The 8031-nt window shown below is 45.3% G+C and overlaps 1 long non-coding RNA gene across 1 annotated transcript in view; it reads right to left on the bottom strand.

Moving 5' to 3' along the window:
- Nucleotides 1-6789, bottom strand: part of LOC139574743 (uncharacterized) — an 11142-nt gene extending 4353 nt beyond the window's left edge. The window contains exon 1 of the long non-coding RNA XR_011674824.1: nucleotides 6728-6789. This is a non-coding gene — a long non-coding RNA (uncharacterized lncRNA). The remainder of the gene's footprint in view (nucleotides 1-6727) is intronic.
- Between the last annotated feature and the right edge of the window lie 1242 nt (nucleotides 6790-8031).

Below are 8031 nucleotides of genomic sequence, written 5' to 3'. Positions count from 1 at the left end.
AAGGGGGCAGGAAAGGGGAAGGGACAGGAGGAGTAGAGAGGAGGACTAGAGCAGTGAGGAGTGGAGGGGAGGGGGCAGGAGAGGGGAGGGGGGAGGAGAGGAGGACTAGAGCAGGGAGAAGTGGAGGGGAGGGAAGGGGGCAGGAGAGGGGAAGGGACAGGAGGAGTGGAGGGGAGGGGAGGGGAGAGGAGGGCTAGAGCAGTGAGGAGTGGAGGGGAGGGGGCACGACAGGGGAAGGGACAGGAGGAGTGGAGGGGAGAGGAGAACTAGAGCAGCGAGGAGTGGAGGGGAGGGGGCAGGAGAGGGGAGGGGGCAGGAGTGGAGGACTAGAGCAGCGAGGAGTGGAGGGGAGCGGGCAGGAGAGGGGAAGGGACAGGGGGAGGGGAGGGGAGGGGAGAGGAGGGCTAGAGCAGTGAGGAGTGGAGGGGAGGGGGCAGGACAGGGGAAGGGACAGAAGGAGAGGAGGACTAGAGCAGGGAGAAGTGGAGGGGAGAGAAGGGGGCAGGAGAGGGGAAGGGACAGGAGGAGTGGAGGGGAGGGGAGGGGAGAGGAGAGGAGGGCTAGAGCAGTGAGGAGTGGAGGGGGCAGGTAAGGGGAAGGGACAGGAGGAGTGGAGGGGAGAGGAGCACTAGAGCAGCGTAGAGTGGAGGGGAGAGAAGGGGGCAGGAGAGGGGAAGGGACAGGAGGAGTGGAGGGGAGGACTAGAGCTCGAGGAGAGGAGGGGCAGGAGAGGGGAAGGGTCAGGAGGAGTGGGGGGAGGACTAGAGTGGAGAGGAGAGGAGTGGAGGGGAGGACTGGAGTGGAGAGGAGAGGAGTGGAGGGGAGGGAGTAGGAGAGGGGAAGAGACAGGAGGAGTGGGGGGAGGGACTAGAGTGGAGAGGGGAGGACTGAAGTGGAGAGGAGTGGAGAGGAGAGGAGTAGTCTAGTCTTCTCACTATCAAGTAATGTATTCACTACTATAGTCTTCTCACTATCAGGTAATGTAATCACTACTATAGTATTCTCACTATCAGGTAATGTAATCACTACTCTAGTCTTCTCACTATCAGGTAATGTATTCACTACTCTAGTCTTCTCACTATCAGGTAATGTAATCACTACTATAGTCTTCTCACTATCAGGTAATGTAATCACTACTCTAGTCTTCTCACTATCAGGTAATGTAATCACTACTATAGTATTCTCACTATCAGGTAATGTAATCACTACTCTAGTCTTCTCACTATCAGGTAATGTAACCACTACTATAGTATTCTCACTACCAGGTAATGTAATCACTACTATAGTCTTTCCAGACAGTCAGTGAGTAGTGATTCACTGAGCTATATAATATTTAGTACAGTCTTTTGTGTGTGTGTGTGTGTGTGTGTGTGTGTGTGTGTGTGTGTGTGTGTGTGTGTGCGTGCGTGCGTGCGTGCGTGCGTGCGTGCGTGCGTGCGTGCGTGCGTGTCTGTGTGTGTTTTTGTGTGTGGGTCAGTGCATGTGACTGATGCTGTTGTACAGTCAGTCAGAGGGGAGATACATTGTGTCCTAAACAACCTAGCCCCAGTCCAATCCCCAGCTCCAGCTCCAGCTCCATCCCAAGCTCCATCCCAAGCTCCATCCCCAGCCCCAGCTCAATCCCCAGCCACATCCCAAGCCCTATTCCTAGCTCCATTCCTAGCTCCAGCTCCATCCCCAGCTCCATCCCCAGCCACAGCCCCAGCCACAGCCCCAGCCCCATCCCAAGCTCCATCCCCAGCCCCAGCTCAATCCCCAGCCACATCCCAAGCCCTATTCCTAGCTCCATCCCCAGCTCCATGCCCAGCCACAGCCACAGCCCAAGCCCTATTCCCATTCCCATTCCCAGCTCCATCCCCAGCTCCATCCCCAGCCACAGCCCCAGCCCCATTCCCATTCCCAGCTCCATCCCCAGCCACAGCCCCAGCCCCAGCCCCATTCCCAGCTCCATGCCCAGCCCCATTCTCATTCCCAGCTCCATCCCCAGCCACAGCCACAGCCCCAGCCCCATTCCCAGCTCCATCCCCAGCCAGAGCCCCAGGAGGAGACAGGTGAGGATAGGGGAGGCAGAGGAGGAGAGAGGTGAGGATAGGGGAGGGAGAGGAGGGAGAGGAGGAGAGAGGTGAGGATAGGGAGGGAGAGGAGGGAGAGGAGGAGAGAGGTGAGGATAGGGGAGGGAGAGGAGGAGAGAGGTGAGGATAGAGGGAGAGAGAGGTGGAGAGAGGTGAGAAATCAGCTCAATGTAATTGAAGAATCCATAGAATCCAACCACTTCTGGGAAAATTAGAAAACACTAAACAAACAACAACGCGAAGAGTTATCTATCCAAAATGGAGATGTATGGATAAACCACTTCTCCAATCTTATTGGCCCTATAACAAAGAACAAACAGCAAAAACATATGCATGATCAATTACAAATCTTGGAATCAACTATTAAAGACTGCCAGAACCCATTGGATTCTCCAAATACATTGAATGAACTACAGGACAAAATAAAATCCCTCCAACCCAAAAAGGCCTGTGGGGTTGATGGTATCCCAAATTAAATTATAAAACATACAGACCACAAATTCCAGTTGGCTATACTGAAACTCTTTAACATCATCCTAAGCTCTGGCATCTTCCCCAATATTTGGAACCAAGGACTGTTCACCCCAATCCACAAAAGTGGAGACAAATTTTACCCCAATAACTACCGTGGGATATGCGTTAACAGCAACCTTGGGAAAATCCTCTGCATTATCATTAACAGCAGACAATATAATGAGCAAATGTCAGATTGGCTTTTTACCAAATTACCGTACGACAGACCACGTATTCACCCTGCACACCCTAATTGACAAACAAACAAACCTCAACAAAGGCAAAGTCTTCTCATGCTTTGTTGATTTAAAAAAAAGCTTTTGACTCAATTTGGAATAAGGGTCTGCTATACAAATTGATGGAAAGTGGTGTTGGGGGAAAAACATATGACATTACAAAATCCATGTACACAAACAACCAGTGTGTTAAAATTGGCAGAAAACACACACATTTCTTTCCACAAGGCCATGGGGGGAGACAGGGATGCAGCTTAAGCCCCACCCTCTTCAACATATACAGTGGGGAGAACAAGTATTTGATACACTGCCGATTTTGCAGGTTTTCCTACTTACAAAGCATGTAGAGGTCTGTAATTTTTATCATAGGTACACTTCAACTGTGAGAGACGGAATCTAAAAAAAAATCCAGAAAATCACATTGTATGATTTTTAAGTAATTAATTTGCATTTTATTGCATGACATAAGTATTTGATCACCTACCAACCAGTAAGAATTCCGGCTCTCACAGACCTGTTAGTTTTTCTTTAAGAAGCCCTCCTGTTCTCCACTCATTACCTGTATTAACTGCACCTGTTTGAACTCGTTACCTGTATAAAAGACACCTGTCCACACACTCAATCAAACAGACTCCAACATCTCCACAATGGCCAAGACCAGAGAGCTGTGTAAGGACATCAGGGATAAATTGTAGACCTGTACAAGGCTGGGATGGGCTACAGGACAATAGCCAAGCAGCTTGGTGAGAAGGCAACAACTGTTGGCACAATTATTAGAAAATGGAAGAAGTTCAAGATGACGGTCAATCACCCTCGGTCTGGGGCTCCATGCAAGATCTCACCTCGTGGGGCATCAATGATCATGAGGAATGTGAGGGATCAGCCCAGAACTACACGGCAGGACCTGGTCAATGACCTGAAGAGAGCTGGGACCACAGTCTCAAAGAAAACCATTAGTAACACACTACGCCGTCATGGATTAAAATCCTGCAGCGCACGCAAGGTCCCCCTGCTCAAGCCAGCGCATGTCCAGGCCCGTCTGAAGTTTGCCAATGACCATCTGGATGATCCAGAGGAGGAATGGGAGAAGGTCATGTGGTCTGATGAGACAAAAATAGAGCTTTTTGCTCTAAACTCCACTCGCCGTGTTTGGAGGAATAGAAGGATGAGTACAACCCCAAGAACACCATCCCAACCGTGAAGCATGGAGGTGGAAACATCATTCTTTGGGGATGCTTTTCTGCAAAGGGGACAGGACGACTGCACCGTATTGAGGGGAGGATGGATGGGGCCATGTATCGCGAGATCTTGACCAACAACCTCCTTCCCTCAGTAAGAGCATTGAAGATGGGTCGTGGCTGGGTCTTCCAGCATGACAACGACCCGAAACACACAGCCAGGGCAACTAAGGAGTGGCTCCGTAAGAAGCATCTCAAGGTCCTGGAGTGGCCTAGCCAGTCTCCAGACCTGAACCCAATAGAAAATCTTTGGAGGGAGCCGAAAGTCCGTATTGCCCAGCGACAGCCCCGAAACCTGAAGGATCTGGAGAAGGTCTGTATGGAGGAGTGGGCCAAAATCCCTGCTGCAGTGTGTGCAAACCTGGTCAAGAACTACAGGAAACGTATGATCTCTGTAATTGCAAACTAAGGTTTCTGTACCAAATATTCAGTTCTGCTTTTCTGATGTATCAAATACTTATGTCATGCAATAAAATGCAAATTAATTACTTCAAAATCATACAATGTGATTTTCTGGATTTTTGTTTTAGATTCCTTCTCTCACAGTTGAAGTGTACCTATGATAAAAATTACAGACCTCTACATGCTTTGTAAGTAGGAAAACCTGCAAAATTGTCAGTGTATCAAATACTTGTTCTCCCCACTGTATATATATATAAACAAATTGGCGAGGGCACTAGAACAGTCTGCACCACCCAGCCTCACCCTACTAGAATCTGAAGTCAAATGTCAACTGTTTGCTGATTATCTGAAGCTTCTGTCCCCAACCAAGGAGGGCCTACAGCAGCACCTAGATCTTCTGCACAGATTCTGTCAGACCTGGACCCTGAAAGTAAATTTCAGTTAGACAAATATAATGGTGTTCCAAAAAAGGTCCAGTTCCCAGGACCACAAATACAAATTCCATCTATACACCATTGCCCTAGAGCACACAAGAAACTATACATACCTCTGCCTAAACATCAGCACCACAGGTAACTTTCACAAAGCTGTGAACGATCTGAAAGACAAGGCAAGAAGGGCCTTCTATGCATCAAAAGGAACATAAAGTTAGTATCTGGCTAAAAATACTTGAATAAATTATAGAACCCATTGCCCTTTATGGTTGTGAGGTCTGTGGTCCGCTCACCAACCAAGAATTCACAAAATGGAACAAACACCAAATTGAGACTATTCATGCAGAATTCTGTAAAAATATTGTCCGTGTACAACATAAAACATCCTTGGATGGGGACAGATACACACTAATTACCAAAATCCAGAAAAGAGACGTTAAATTCTACAACCACCTAAAAGGGAGTGAGTCCCCAAAGCAAGCTGGTACTGTGGCTCTGTTCACAAACACAAACACACCCCACAGAGCCCCAGGAGAGCAACACAATTAGACCCAACCAAATCATGAGAAAACAAAAAAGATGGTTACTTGACACATTGGAAAGAATTAACAAAAAACAGAGCAAACTAGAATGCTATTTGGCCCTAAACAGAGAGTACACAGTGGCAGAATACCTGACCACTGTGACTGACCCAAATTTAAGGAAAGCTTTGACTATATACAGATTCTGTAGGCAGACCTGGCTCTCAAGAGAAGACAGGCTATGTGCACACTGCCCACAAAATGAAGTGGAAACTGAGCTGCACTTTATAACCTCCTGCCAAATATTAGAGACACATATTTCCCTCAGATTACACAGACCCACAAAGAATTCAAAAACAAACCCAATTTTGATTTACTTCCATATCTATTGGGTGAAATACCACAGTGTGCCATCACAGCAGCAAGATTTGTGACCTGATGCCACAAGAAAAGGGCAACCAGTGAAGAACGAACACCATTGTAAATACAACCCATATTTATGTTTATTTATGTTCCCTTTTATATTATTTGCACATAATTTAACATTTGAAATGTCTTTATTCTTTTGGAGCTTTTGTGAGTGTAATATTTACCGTTAATTTTGTATTGTTTATTTCACTTTTGTTTATTATCTATTTCACTTGCTTTGGCAATGTTAACATATGTTTCCCATGCCAATAAAGCCCTTTAAATTGAAATTAAATTGAGAGGTGAAAAGAGCGGGAGGTTGTTGGGAACCATGCTTTCCATCCTGGATGTCATCATTACGGGGGGCGGAATTCTACAAAAATCCCGAAGGACATGACGGTCTATTCATCTTCTAGTGTGCCTTCTACTCCTCAGCTTGTAATTGAAGGTACTAATAATAACACACTCATGAAGCTACTTGTCCTCTCTTGAACCCGATGCTGCCCACAAGGTAATGATCGCTATGATGCTTCAACAAAGTTATCAACAAAGTTTCTTACTAAAAGATATTTTAATATGTGGCATATTGTATTACCAATAATAATAAGAGTTAAGCGTTTAATAATAACTCCACAAGCAGTTTTATATGACACTTCTTCATATTAACATCCTAACAATCCTGCTATGTTTGTTGTAAACCAAGATGCCAAGAACCAAGAAGCAACACTGCCAGAACAAACCAAAACCAGAAATAACTTAAATAAGGAGCGACCAAACAGTGATATCATTGTTCACTAACACAGACGAAATACACTGTTCCAAAATACACTGTTCCAATATTTTAAAAATAAAAATAGGACATTTCAATACTGGAATATAATAGCTGAAGTAACTCTGACTTACGCGTTCTTGTAGTAAACTTATCGTGCAGTGTTTAATATAGCTGGGGTATGTGTGTGAGATAGGGGGGAGGAAGGGGGAGGAAGTGAGAAGTCTGTCTAATGACCGTTGAACAAAACGGTAACCTGATCCCTCCTGACTCTCCCCTCTGACCACCACCCCTCACACACACACACACACACACACACACACACACACACACACACACACACACACACACACACACACACACACACACACACACACACACACACACACACACACACACACACACACACACACACCCCACACACACATAACACACACACACATAACACACACAAACATACACCCCTTATTAATCCCTAGGCAAGCAGGTCATTTTTGAGGGCGGTGAAGGATGGTACTCACAACATATAACATCATATGATACAGCATGATCCTCTTCTCAGTTAGTCTGGTCATGTGCTATAGCCAACACCTGTAACTATCGTTGTCGTAATATACATGTAGGGTTGTCATGATATAAATGTAGGGTTGTCATGATATACATGTAGGGTTGTCATGATATAAATGTAGGGTTGTCATGATATAAATGTAGGGTTGTCATGATATACATGTAGGGTTGTCACGATATACATGTAGGGTTGTCACGATATAAATGTAGGGTTGTCATGATATACATGTAGGGTTGTCACGATATACATGTAGGGTTGTCACGATATAAATGTAGGGTTGTCACGATATACATGTAGGGTTGTCACGATATACATGTAGGGTTGTCACGATATAAATGTAGGGTTGTCACGATATACATGTAGGGTTGTCACGATATACCTGTAGGGTTGTCAAATATACAGTTGAAGTCGGAAGTTTACATAGACTTAGGTTGGAGTCATTAAAACTCGTTTTTCAACCACTCCACATATTTATTGTTAACAAACTATAGTTTTGACAAGTCGGTTAGGACATCTACTTTGTTCATGACACAAGTAATTTTCCAACAATTGTTTACAGACAGATTATTTCACTTATAATTCATTGTATCACAATTCCAGTGGGTCAGAAGTTTACATACACTAAGTTGACTATGCCTTTAAACAGATTGGAAAATCCCAGAAAATTATGTTATGGCTTTAGGCTAATTGACATCATTTGAGTCAATTGGAGGTGTACCTGTGGATGTATTTCAAGGCCTACCTTCAAACTCAGTGCCTCTTTGCTTGACATCATGGGAAAATCAAAAGAAATCAGCCAAGACCTCAGAAAAAAAATTATAGACCTCCACAAGTCTGGTTCATCCTTGGGTGCAATTTCCAAACTCCTGA

Source organism: Salvelinus alpinus, chromosome 4 (genome assembly GCF_045679555.1).
Source record: "Salvelinus alpinus chromosome 4, SLU_Salpinus.1, whole genome shotgun sequence".
NCBI lineage: Eukaryota > Metazoa > Chordata > Actinopteri > Salmoniformes > Salmonidae > Salvelinus > Salvelinus alpinus.
This window is presented reverse-complemented; position numbering and strand designations above follow the sequence as displayed.